Source organism: Typopeltis vanoorti, chromosome 20 (assembly GCF_054136105.1).
Source record: "Typopeltis vanoorti isolate ZY-2024b chromosome 20, IOZ_Tvanoo_1.0, whole genome shotgun sequence".
In the NCBI taxonomy this organism is placed as follows: domain Eukaryota; kingdom Metazoa; phylum Arthropoda; class Arachnida; order Uropygi; family Thelyphonidae; genus Typopeltis; species Typopeltis vanoorti.
The window spans coordinates 89226404-89238962 of NC_143568.1; the positions used below are offsets into that span (position 1 = coordinate 89226404).

Here is a 12559-nt window from a genome sequence, read left to right on the forward strand (position 1 = left end):
TTTAAAGATAAGGTGGCGAGCAGCATTGACTGCAAACAAGCATGTATGGCTTGCAAAATTGAGAGATGAAATGAGAGTAAAAGTGTGATGCAAGGTTCAAAGGTTCGAAAATTTGAAAGAATGAATGACAGTGAAAATGTGACGGAAAATCCAAAAGTAGAGTTGGTTAAGATGAGGCAAAAGATGAAATGCATGCGGAATGAAGTTAAGAGAATTCGAGATATGTATGGAAGAGTGAAAATGAGGAAAACAAATAATGTTGCTATAAAAGAAGTAACAAAAGAGGCATGAATGGTAATGTATGGGGAGATTTACTTATTAAAGGTGTGCTTAACAATATCTTTCATACCTCTTCTAGAATGAGTACAGTGATTAAGGCATTAGATATGAGAAGTAAGTGAGCAAAAGAGCTGGTAGTTATAATAGTTACAAAGGTATCTGGAGAGGTCATTGAAAAGGCTATTCATCAAATGACAATTCGTCACAAATGCAATTCATCGAAAAAACAGTTCATCGAAAATTTAAAATGTTTGAAAATGTTATGAGAAAATTGCTCCATTTGGAACAAAACCTGAACCGTAAATAAAGAGATTACAATGCTACTTTCATAGGGAAAAATTATAGAACAATATGGTTCTTATAGTCTTTCTTGTCCGATAACTGTTTCAAGTCTGCTCATGAGACTGATTTGCCTGTTTCTGGAAGAAAAGCCCAGCCGTATCTATATTATGCCTGCTAACTTACCTTTAGCAGAACAGGACTGATAAAAATGATGCGTAAATGGGTTCCAACTACTCAGGTCTTTCTACTAAATGGCTTCGTTTTTACCGACTGAACTATGTGGGGTTCATTATTATTATTGTTGCTAATAGTAATATGCGACTTCAATACAGCAATTATTATGGGATGAATTTTACTTAGATTCGCTATTTGAAACTTTTACAAGAAAATGTCGAACCGTTTCAGTTTTCAGTTCAGCTATATTCGGGGCGACAAAGTAATAATGTGTCCAAATTATGTAATGTATTACAAAAACTCTCTGACTTAAATTACTTAGCAGAAGTTATTGGTACAAGAAGCTGTCTGCATGGTTCAGTTTTTGTTCTAAATGGATTACTTTTACCATAACATTATCGAAAATTTAAATTTTCGGTGAATTGTTTTTCGATGAATTGCATTTTCGACAAATTGTCTTTCGATGAATTGTTCATTCGATGAATTGCCTTTCAATGAATTTGCTTTTCGATGAATTTTCCTGTAACCAGTTACAAATGACTTTAATGCGAACAAAGAACACATCACATTGGATAACAGCAGTTTATTGAGACATATAAAAGAGAATAGTATGATGTGAAAGGCAGTAAGTTTTGGAGATAGTTTTCAGTATTGAGACCACATGTTTATTAAACAATAAAAAATAAAAGAGTAAAAAACCCGGCAAGTTTATTTTATCATAAGACTTACATCATCAGTGATAACAGTGTATAAAAGTTGAACACAACAACCAGATTAAATAGTTGGAAGTTTATTTTGCACTTGGTTAGACTATAATAAATTTAGTTTAATCCTTTATCCAAGTGTGAGCAAACAAAGTTTGTGCCTGAAAATATCTTCAGGAACTGAGACAAGGTGGTGCATCTGTTGGCAATTCATAGCAAAGTTGGACCAAGCTCTCATCACTCCTTGTCTCAGTATCTCCCATAATCCAAAGCACATCTCCTTGCAGACATGTATAATGCTATGCATTAAGGGAAGGGCCACTACCCAAACCGGTTTCGACCTTTATTGTGGTCTCGTCAGTGGGAGGCAGACCCAGAAGTGGTGACACTAAAGCAGAAGCAATGGAGAGGTCATATTCACCTATATGAGTTGCCAACCAGTGTACCACCTCATTATTAAATTACTCTGGATTTAGAGAAAGATGTTGGAAGTTTACTTTGCACTTGGTTAGACTATAATAAATTTAGTTTAATCCTTTATCCAAGTGTGAGCAAACAAAGTTTGCACCTGAAAATATCTTCAGGACTGAGGCAAGGCAGTGCATCTGTGGGCAGCTCGTAGCATTTAATAGTAAGGTGTACACTGGTTGGCAACTCGTATAGGTAAATATGACCTCTCCACTGCTTCTGGTTTAGTGTCACCACTTCTGGGTCTGCCTCCCACTGACGAGACCACAATAAAGGTTGAAACCGGTCTGGGTAGTGGCCCTTCCCTTAATGCATAGCGTTATACATGTCTGCAAGGAGATGTGCTTTGGATTATGGGAGATACTGAGACAAGGAGTGATGAGAGCTTGGTCCAATTTTACTACGAGTTGCCAACAGATGCACCACCTTGCCTCAGTCCTGAAGATATTTTCAGGCACAAACTTTGTTTGCTCATACTTGGATAAAGGATTAAACTAAATTTATTATAGGCTAACCAAGTGCAAAATTAACTTCCAACATCTTTCTCTAAATGCAGAGTAATTTAATAATAAAGTGGTACACCGGTTGGCAACTCATATAGGTAAATATGACCTCTCCATTGCTTCTGCCTTAGTGTCACTACTTCTGGGTGTGCCTCCCACTGTTGAGACCTCAATAAAGGTTGAAACCGGTCAACCTTTGTTGAGCAAATGTCCACCTTTGCTACAAGTTGCCAACAGATGAACCACCTTGCCTCAGTCCTGAAGATATTTTCAGGTGCTAACTTTGTTTGCTCACACTTGGATAAAGGATTAAATGAAATTTATTAACAAATTAAATAGTCAATTAGATGTCTTATTTAACTTCATAACTGTTCATTAATTGAGAACCCGAATACAAAATGATACGTTCGTTACTGTATGCTTGTTGGAATAATGCTACTTGTCACATTCTGTAGCTCATGAGTGTTATATCCGAGGTACAAGGCAGTTAAATTGTTGATAAAGGCAGACCAGACTTGATGTAAAATCAAGCCTTGATTTTTATTGCATTGTGTAGTGATTCTAAGCATTTTTGCAGCTTCTTTAAATTTTCTTGTGAAACAATTCTTATCAACATACATTTGTCTGTTGCCAAAGTACTTGATGACCAGTAGTGTGGAATGCTAAGCATGATTTGTGTTCCCTTCTTTTTTCGACATCTTTTATATGTTCAGCCATACAGATCTCTCCTGACCTTCCCATCTGGCCTACATAACAGATGCCACAAGAACAGTAAATCTTATAAACGCCTGTTTTTTCATGGGATGATGCAGAGGTTTTTGTGGATGTAGGAATCTTGATATTTTTTTGTAAAGGCAGAAAAGTCACTTTTATGTTGTACTTGCAGAGCAATGTAGCCAATTTTAGCATTCCACACGACCACTATTATTATTATTATTATTATTATTATTATTATTATTATTATTATTCAGGCCTCCAAGGAGTCAAAAGACTCATCGAGGGAGGTCCTTTCTAAGACATAAAGTCTGTCAAGACTCATCGAGGGGAAGTCCCCCCCTGAGAAACACAAAGTTTATCATACCACTCCTTAAACCCACTGACCGTTCTCACTCCCACCACTCCATCAGGCAATGCATTCCACGGCTCAACCACCCTCCACACAAAGAAACCACTCCTTACCCTCTTGCTCACAGTTTCCTTTCGTAACTTCCAGGGATGGCCTCTTGTCATCACTCCTTCCCGCTGATCAACCAAGCGAAAGAACTCCCCAGTGTCAACCCTGTAACCACCTCTCAACAGTTTAAAAGTCTCAATCATATCACCTCTCCTTCTTCTATCCACCAAACTCTGCAGTCCACATTCTCTCAGCCGATCCTCATAACTATCCTTGTACAGTCCTGAAACCATCTTTGTCATCCGTCTTTGTATCCTTTCCACAGTTAATTTATCCCCTTCAAATCCTGGGGACCAAATCTGAGAACAATAGTCCAAGTGTGGTCTGATCAGAGACTTATACAACGGAATGATAACCCTCTTATCTCTGCAGGTCAGTGTCCTTCTCATAATAGCAGCAATCCTCTGTGTTACCTTCACCACCTTTGCAATATGTCCCCTAAACTTCAGGTTTCTATCAATCATCAACCCCAGATCTCTTGTCTCCCCTACTTCCTCCAGTATAACTCCTCCCATAGAGTATGCAGCATCCCATCGATGTTTCCCAAACCTCAAGACCTTACATTTTGCTGCATTAAACTGAAATCCCCATTCATTTGCCCATCTATCTAGCTTATTTAAATCCTCTTGCAGGGCTACCACATCTGCACTATTACTAATAATCCTTCCAAGCTTCGCATCATCCGCAAACAACTGAATATCCCCCTGCAATCCACTGGCTATGTCATTGATATAAAGGTTAAACAATATAGGTCCTAGTACTGAGCCCTGTGGGACCCCACTTGTAACCCTCTGCCTCCTGGAAACTGCTCCACCATACACAACTCTCTGATACCTATCAGACAGCCAATCCTGAATCCAGTTGACCAATCTGACATCCAGACCCATGTGCTGCAACTTAAATATCAGCTTATCATGTGGCACCCTGTCAAATGCCTTCGCCAAGTCTAAGAAAATTGCAGTATATGCCTTTCCCTCATCTAATGCTCTTGTAACTTTATTATAAAAGGCTAGCATATTGCTAAAACAAGAGCGTCCTTTCACAAATCCATGTTGATTCTCACAGATAACATTACCCTCATCTGCGCAATGCTGTACACGGTCCCTCACTACTTTCTCCAAGATCTTAACAACTACTGATGACACACAGACTGGCCTATAATTAGACACTTCCAGTCTGTTACCACCCTTATGCAATGGCACTATCTTACCTTCCTTCCATTCCCTGGGCACCTTTGCCAAAGCCAGACTTTCATTGAAAAGCCACGTTAAAGGTATTGTCAATTCCCTAGCACATTCTCTCAAAACTCGTGGCGAAATACCATCCAGTCCCACAGCTTTACTGACATCCAGAGTACTCAGTATCTGAAACACACTCTCCTCCTGTACCTCCAGACCTCGTACCAGTCCTATCCCTCTAGCATTAAAACTGACTCCTCTAGGATGAAATACTCCAATAAAGTGTTCATTGAACAATTCCACTATGTCCTCTGCATCAGTCACTCTATTCCCATTCTTAGAATCCCTACGCAATGCAATAAAAATCAAGGCTTGATTTTACATCAAGTCTGTTCTGCCTTTATCAAAAATTTAACTGCTTCGTACCTTGGATATAACACCCATGAGCCACAGAACGTAACATCAAGTTGCATTGTTCCAACAAGCACACAGTAATGAATGTATCATTTTGTATTCGGGTTCTCAATTAATGAATAGTTATGAAGTTAAATAAGACATTTAATTGACTATTTAATTTGGTTGTTGGGTTCAACTTTTATACACTATTACCCCTGATAATGTAAATCTTAAGACGAACAAAACTTGTCAGATTTTTACTCTTTTATTTTTCACTTAAATAGGCAGTAAGTTTGTTGCTCATACTTGGTGAAATGAGGCAGAAAGCAAGGATTATCAATGATATGTTAGCAGAAATCTGTGAGGAGAAAGCAATGCAGTTTGTTAATGTCTGGAATGAGTTTGAACGATGAAGTGAAGTGTATAGGAGCAATGGACTGCATTTGAGTGGTTCTGGTGTGAATTGCTTTGAGAAACTGCTGATGGAAAGTAGAGAAGTGAGTGCAGAGAATGAATCTGATCAAGTGGTAACTGATATGGAAGAACAGGAGAGATTGAGGAGGTAGTTGAATGAAGAAGTGAGTGGCATGAATATAGAGAATGAGAGAACAGGTGACAAGACAGACAAGGAAACTGGGAGGCTCAGGGTGGACAGAGGTACACACCATGATAAAGTTTGATGTTCCAAGAGGATGCAAATGCATGTGTAGATAAAAAAGGAAAGGTGCTGACCTGGGATTAAAGGAAATCAGTTGGATTTGAAGAAGGTTCTATGATGAATAATAAGAAAAAGGAATGGCTCAAGTTAAGCATGAAGAAATCACGTCAAATAAGTGGTATCAGTGGAACTAGCTATAGATCCAAGAATAAGCTGCTGTCTTTGTATACAAATACTAGAAGTGTAAGAAACAAGGCAAATGAAATGATTGCATTAATTGAGTCTGTTCACCCAAAAACTGTTGGAATAAGTGTGACATGGTTGGAGGAGGACAACATCCTGAAATAGAGATAGAAGGGTATGATGTGTTTCATCTGGATAGAAAGGGTAAAAATGGAGAGGGGAGTGCTATTGATGATGAGGAAGGAATTATGTCCATACAAAACAAGTAGAGATGCAAGAGAGAAATAGTGCCAGTGGTTTTGAGACAGTATGGTGTGAGATAGAGGTTAATAGAATGAAATACTTAGTTGGATGTTGTTATAGACCTAGTAATGTGCATGGTAGTAACTATGAAATATATAATCAAATTACTGAAGCAAATAAGATAAGGTTGATCATTATGGGCCATTTTAATTATTCCAATATAGACTGAGATGAGGAGATAGAATCTGGAAATAAAGAAAATGAGTTTCTTGAGTTTTTGAGGGGCAACTACCTCAGGCAGTATGTAATAGAGGGAACATGAGGATTAAGGGTCTGGGATTTAGTCATCTCACCAGAGGATGTAATTATAAATGAGGTGTCAAATCATCCTCAAGTTGGTGAGAGTGACCATGAAATGATTATCTGGGTGATTGCCAGCAGTGTATGCACCTTTGTGAAAAAAGGTTATATGTGGAACTACAAGGCTGGTGATTATGAGAAGCTCAGGAGACAGCCTCCAGGTTTAGCTTGGAATGAGGAGTTAGCTGGAAAAGAGATCAGGGCAGCTTGGGGAATATTCAAGAAGTATCTAGCAGAAGCTTGTCTAAAGATATTTCAAGGTTTAGATGGTTAAATGAGGTAGGTCTGAAATATGAATAAGGGGATCAAGCATGTGATAACAGATAAAAAAAGACATTATGGAGAGAGTAAGAAAAGTGGTAATAACCAATTCCATGAAGATTACAATGGCCAGATAAGGAGGGTGACTTAGTTGTTAAGGGTATCAAAAGTGAAGTATGAGCAGCAGTTAGCTAATTCAGCCAAAAAGAATCCTAGGGAGTTCTTTCACTATGTAGCCAGCAAAAAAAAAAAAAAAAAAAGGAATGAGTATGGAAGGATGACACTGATTGGAGAAAATGGTATAAGGACAACTGCTGGGGAAGATATATAGTGGAGATACTTAATGAGTAGTTCTTAAAGGGCTTTCATTCTTATGAATGTGACTTCATGGAGAGATTAAGAGCAGTTGATCATGGGGGGGGGGAGAGACTGACTGTAAGTGAGCTAGAGGTGTATTGGAAGTTGAGCAAACTTGATGTTAATAAGACTGTGAGACTTGACAGGTGTTGCAGAATGTGTGGTGGAGATACTTAATGAGCAGTTCATAAAGGTCTTTCAATCTTGTGAATGTGACTAAATGGAGAGATTGAGAGCAGTAGATGATTGGGAGAAGAGACTGACTGTAAATGAGCAAGAGGTATATGAGAAGTTGGGTAAACTAGATGTTAATAAGGCTGTGGGACTTGATAATATATCACCACATATTCTGAAGGGATGTGCCAGGGAGTAGACACCTGCATTGACATATTTTTTAATACGAGTCTTGCACTTGGTCAGGTTCCTAAGGAGTGGAAGGAGGGCAAGATTGTACCACTTCATAAAGGAGGTGATCGAACTCAAGCATCAAATTATAGGCCTATCTGTGCATACGTGTTGTGGTTAAGTTGTTGGAGAAGCTTGTGAGAACTAGGATCAAGAGTTGGGGTGACAACAATGGTATTATCTTTCATGGACAGCATGGATTTGCTAAAGGGAGGTCATGTTTTAGTAATCTACTTACTTATTACAATAAAGTGACTGCTTCATTGGACAGAGAAGAAGAATACACAGTAATATACTTGGATTTTGCAAAGGCTTTTGATAGAGTACCTCATGATAAGTTGACAGTGAAACTAGAGCAGATGGGGTTGGATATTAGATTAGTGCATTGGATTGGAGACTGGCTATCTAATAGGTATCAACAAGTTGTGTATGGGGGGTGTGATATCCAAGAAAAGGAAAGTCACTAGTGGAGTGCCTCAGGGATCTGTTTTAGGGCCTTACTGTTTAACTTGTATATTAATGATATTGGCGAAGATTTGGATGGAGATATTCAGGCGTTTGCAGATGATACAAAGTTGGGCCGAGCCATAATGAGTAGTGAAGATGATGTGGCCTGGCCTTGCAAGAAGACTTGAATAAATTGAGTGATTGGGCACGGAAATGGGGATTTGAGTTCAATGTTGCAAAATGTAAGGTTTTAAAATTTGGAAAACAAAGATGGGATGCAGAATTTATGCTTGGTGAGAATATATTGTTAGAAGTAGAGGAAATAAGAGATCTGTGGGTGATAGTGGGTAAGGATCAAAAATTTAGGGGACACATCGCCAAAATTGTGAAGACAACACAAAGGCTTGTGGGAATGATGCATGGGACACTGACGTGTAGAAGTAGGAGATTCTTGTTCCGTTGTATAAGGCTTTGATTAGGCCACACATGGACTATTGTGCCCAGATTTGGTCACCAGGTTTTCAGAAGGATGAAGAGATGTTGGAAAGGGTTCAAAGGCAACTGACTAAGGTAGTTTCTGACCTCTGGAATGTCAAGTATGAGGAATGATTGAGAAGATGTAATTTGCAGAGTCTGGTGGGCAGGAGGAAGATGGGAGATATGATAGAGACCTAGAAGTTGGTAAGGGGTTTTTATAGGATAAATGGTGGAGAATTTCTACAGAGAATAGTGGGAGATCAAGGGAGAACCAGAGGTCATCCCTGGAAACTGTATAAAGAGGGTGTGAGTAGGGGAGTGAGAGGCAGGTTTCTTTTGAGCAGAGTTGTGAATGATTGGAATGCCTTGCCTGAGAGTGTTGTGTCTGCAAGGAGTTTGAGTGTGTTTAAGACATGGTATGATAAGATGTGTGTGTGTGTGTGTGTGTGTGTGTGTGTGTGTGTGTGTGTGTGTGTGTGTGTGTGTGTGTGTGTGTGTGTGATAAAAGGACCTCCCAGATGAGTCTTTGACTCCATGAGGTCTTAGGGTAATAATAATAATAATGATATATCACCACATATTTTGAAGGAATGTGCCAGGGAGTTGACATCTGCCTTGACATATTTTTAGAATTTCTGGTTGGTGGGGATATATTGTTGGAGGTGAAGGATCTGAAATTTAGGCGACACATTGCTAAATTTGTGAGAACAACACAAAGAATTCTGGGAATGATGCATGCAACAATGACTTTTAGAAGTAAGGAGATTTTTGTTCCATTGTATATGGTTTTCATTAGGCCACACATGGACTTCTGTGAACATATTTCATCACCTAGGTTTCAAAAGAGCAAATAGATATTGGAGAGGGTCCAGAGGTGACTGACTAAGTTAGTTTCTGATCTCTGGAATGTCGGATATGAGTAAAGGTTGAGAAGATGCAATCTATAGAGTCTAGTGGATAGGAGGAAGATGGGTGATATGATAGAGATCTATACGTTAATAAGGGGTTGTTATAGTATCAATGTTCGAGTGATTTTACAGGAAATGGTGGTAGATCACAGGAGAATCAGAGGTCATCTCTGGAAGCTGTATAAGGAGAGTGTGAGCAGTAGTGTGAGAAGCAGGTTTTTATACATGCAGATTTGTGAATGATGGGAATGCCTTGCCTGAGAGTTTGGTGTCTTCAGAGAATTTGAGTGTGTTTAAGGCACACTTAAATTCTCTATGATGAGCTATGGGTATGCCAAAGGTCCTCCTAGATGAGTCTTTTGTCTCCATAGAGGTCTTGGGATATTAATAATAATAATAAATCAAATGTCTCAGGTCAACATATAGTAGACAGTTAACCGTAATGTTATCTGTGTGTACCACATGGAGCAGTTCTTTCCCCAATTCTATTCAACATATATATGCACAAGAGATCCCCAAGAAGAAGATAATGTGGAAAGATTATTGTGAGAATAAGAGTGAGAGGAGCTATGAAATATATAAAGCTCAGGCCAGAAAAGTAACAAATATTGTGCAGAAAGCTAAATTGGGGTATGAAGAGAAATTGGCCATGCACTCTAAAGGCAATCCAAAAGAATTTTATCATTATTCTCAAGCAAAAGAAAGAATGAATTTGGAAGAATAACTTTATTTAATTTAATTCAGATAGTACTCTTGTGTCAGAAGCTACTGGAACTGTTCAATTAATGAGTACTTACTTTGCTAACATTTATCAACCAGATATATGTAACCAGGTGCACAGTGTTACTGTTATATTGGATGAAGAGTTAGAGGTTCATGAAAATGAGGTTGAAGAGCTCTTGCATAACCAGGATAAGAATTTGTCTATAGGAACAGATAAAATATCAGCACATTTGCTAATGGAATGTTCAGCTGAATTGGCTAGGCCTTTCACATGTTGGGTCCTCAGTTCAGGAATGATCAGTGGCATATTTAGGTATAGGCACGGGCCTAGAGCGGCAAATTTTGAGAGGCAGCAGAAATTTCCAGGGCCTCATTTTTGTAATTATATTTATATTATGAATTTACGATATAAATAGGTTATACATGCATGTAAATCAACATGTTCATTAAATATCGGGGTGGGGCCTAGTGGTGGGAAATACCTAAATACGCCACTGGGAATGATACTGCATGTATGATAGTTCCATTGTACAAAGGTAGTGAAAAAATAGATGTGTCTATCTACTCACCTATCAGTATATTTTGTGTAGTAGTAGTGAAGATTTTAGAGAAGTTAGTAAGAACTCACATACAGAAATGAGCAAGCAAGCTACTCTGCAAAGAGCAGCATGGGTTTACTAAAAGAAGGTCATGTTTTAGTTTGCACATATTTTATAATGTTACAGATGATTTTGATAAAGAGAATGGATATGATAATGTTGGATTTTTCTAAGGTATTTGATGGAATACCCACGAAAGGCTGTTGCATAAACTGGAGAATACGGGATTGGAATATAAACTCTCGATTTAGATCAGTGGATGGTTGAGAAACACATATCAAAAACTGGTATACAGTGGATGTGAATCTGCCAAATTTGGCCTTTGCGGACGATCTTATTGTCATAGCCTCTACCAAGTTTTTTCTTGTTGAGAGGCTTATACGCTGGTTAAACATGATAACTAATAATTAAGGAATTGACAGCGTACACTAGAAATATAAATTAAATAAACTTTAATATATACTTTCCGATATTTCGGCAAACGTCAAGTTGCCATCTTCTTGGGAACTTAATACAAAGACACGTGCACACAAGTACTACATAACAGCAAAAAAAAAAAATTTTTTTTTTGGATACTTTCCGAAATATCGGGAAGTATATATATATATATTAAAGTTTATTTAATTTATATTTCTAGCGTACGCTGTCAATTCCTTAATTATTAGTTATCAGCCTCTACCAAGGTAGGCTTGCAGGAACTTGTTAACCAGGCAGTTGACTTTTTCTCTATTCAAGACCTTTCTATTAATGTAGAGAAGTCCCGCATTTTAGCTCTTGTCCCCCTCTGGTCATGACAAGATGCTTAAGGTCAAGCCTATAGAGTTTTCCCTGCATGGGAGGCCGTTGCATGTTTTGACCATCCTGGAAGAGTGGAGATATCTCGGTATCATGTTCACCCTAAAGGATAGGTCTTCTGTCCCTTCTATCCTAGAAGTTGGAATCGCTTCTGTGAGGAAAGCTCCTCTCAAACCCCAGCAAAGACTGTTTCTCCTTTCCCACTATCTCCTACCCTTGCTTTTACCACAAGTTGGTACTTCGTACGACATATATCTCGGTACTGTCCTGAATGGACAGAGCTATCCGTTCAGCCATGAGATCATGGCTCCGACTGCCGCCTGACACCCCCTGCTGCATATTTCCATGCAAGGGTGAAGGATGGTAGACTCGGGGTTCCATCACTTAGATGGTTGATCCCATGCCTGCGGCTGTCCAGAATCACGAATTTAGAACTATCTTCTTCCCTTATCTGCAGAGAGGCTTTCTATAGCCCGTTGATACAAGAAGACTTTAGGCGGGCTAAAGGCTGGTCCCATTATCAGAGTACCCTAATTGAGTCAGCACTCGCAGAACACAAGAGGTGGGTATCTCTGCTGCACTGTTCTGTAGATGGTGCTTCTTTAAAAGAGTCATATCTGGTGCCTTCCCAGCATGATTGGGTAAGGGATGGCACCAGACTTCTCCCTGCGTTCGAGTATATTGACCTTATTAGGAGATGAGGATCAATGCCCTGCCCACTCGAGCCAACACAGCTCGATGGAGTAGTGACGACTCACTGTAGGCTGGGTGCCACTACAGTGAGACATTGTCTCATATAGCCCAGTATTGCTTCCACACCCATGGGGTCCGCATGCGAAGGCATGATGCCGTGGTCTCCATTCTGAACAACTGCTTTAAGAACAAAGGTTGGGTGACCACGGTGGAACCACATTATAAGACCTCTGCAGGTTTGCGTAAGCCAGACTTATACTTAATATTTATATTTATAACTTATATTTAAGGT

General features: G+C 39.0%; 1 protein-coding gene across 1 annotated transcript in view; it reads left to right on the plus strand.

The window, feature by feature from the left end:
- The window catches only part of LOC150095635 (dynein axonemal heavy chain 8-like), a 2108518-nt gene that overhangs the window by 1746571 nt on the left and 349388 nt on the right, over positions 1-12559 (plus strand). The window lies entirely within an intron of this gene.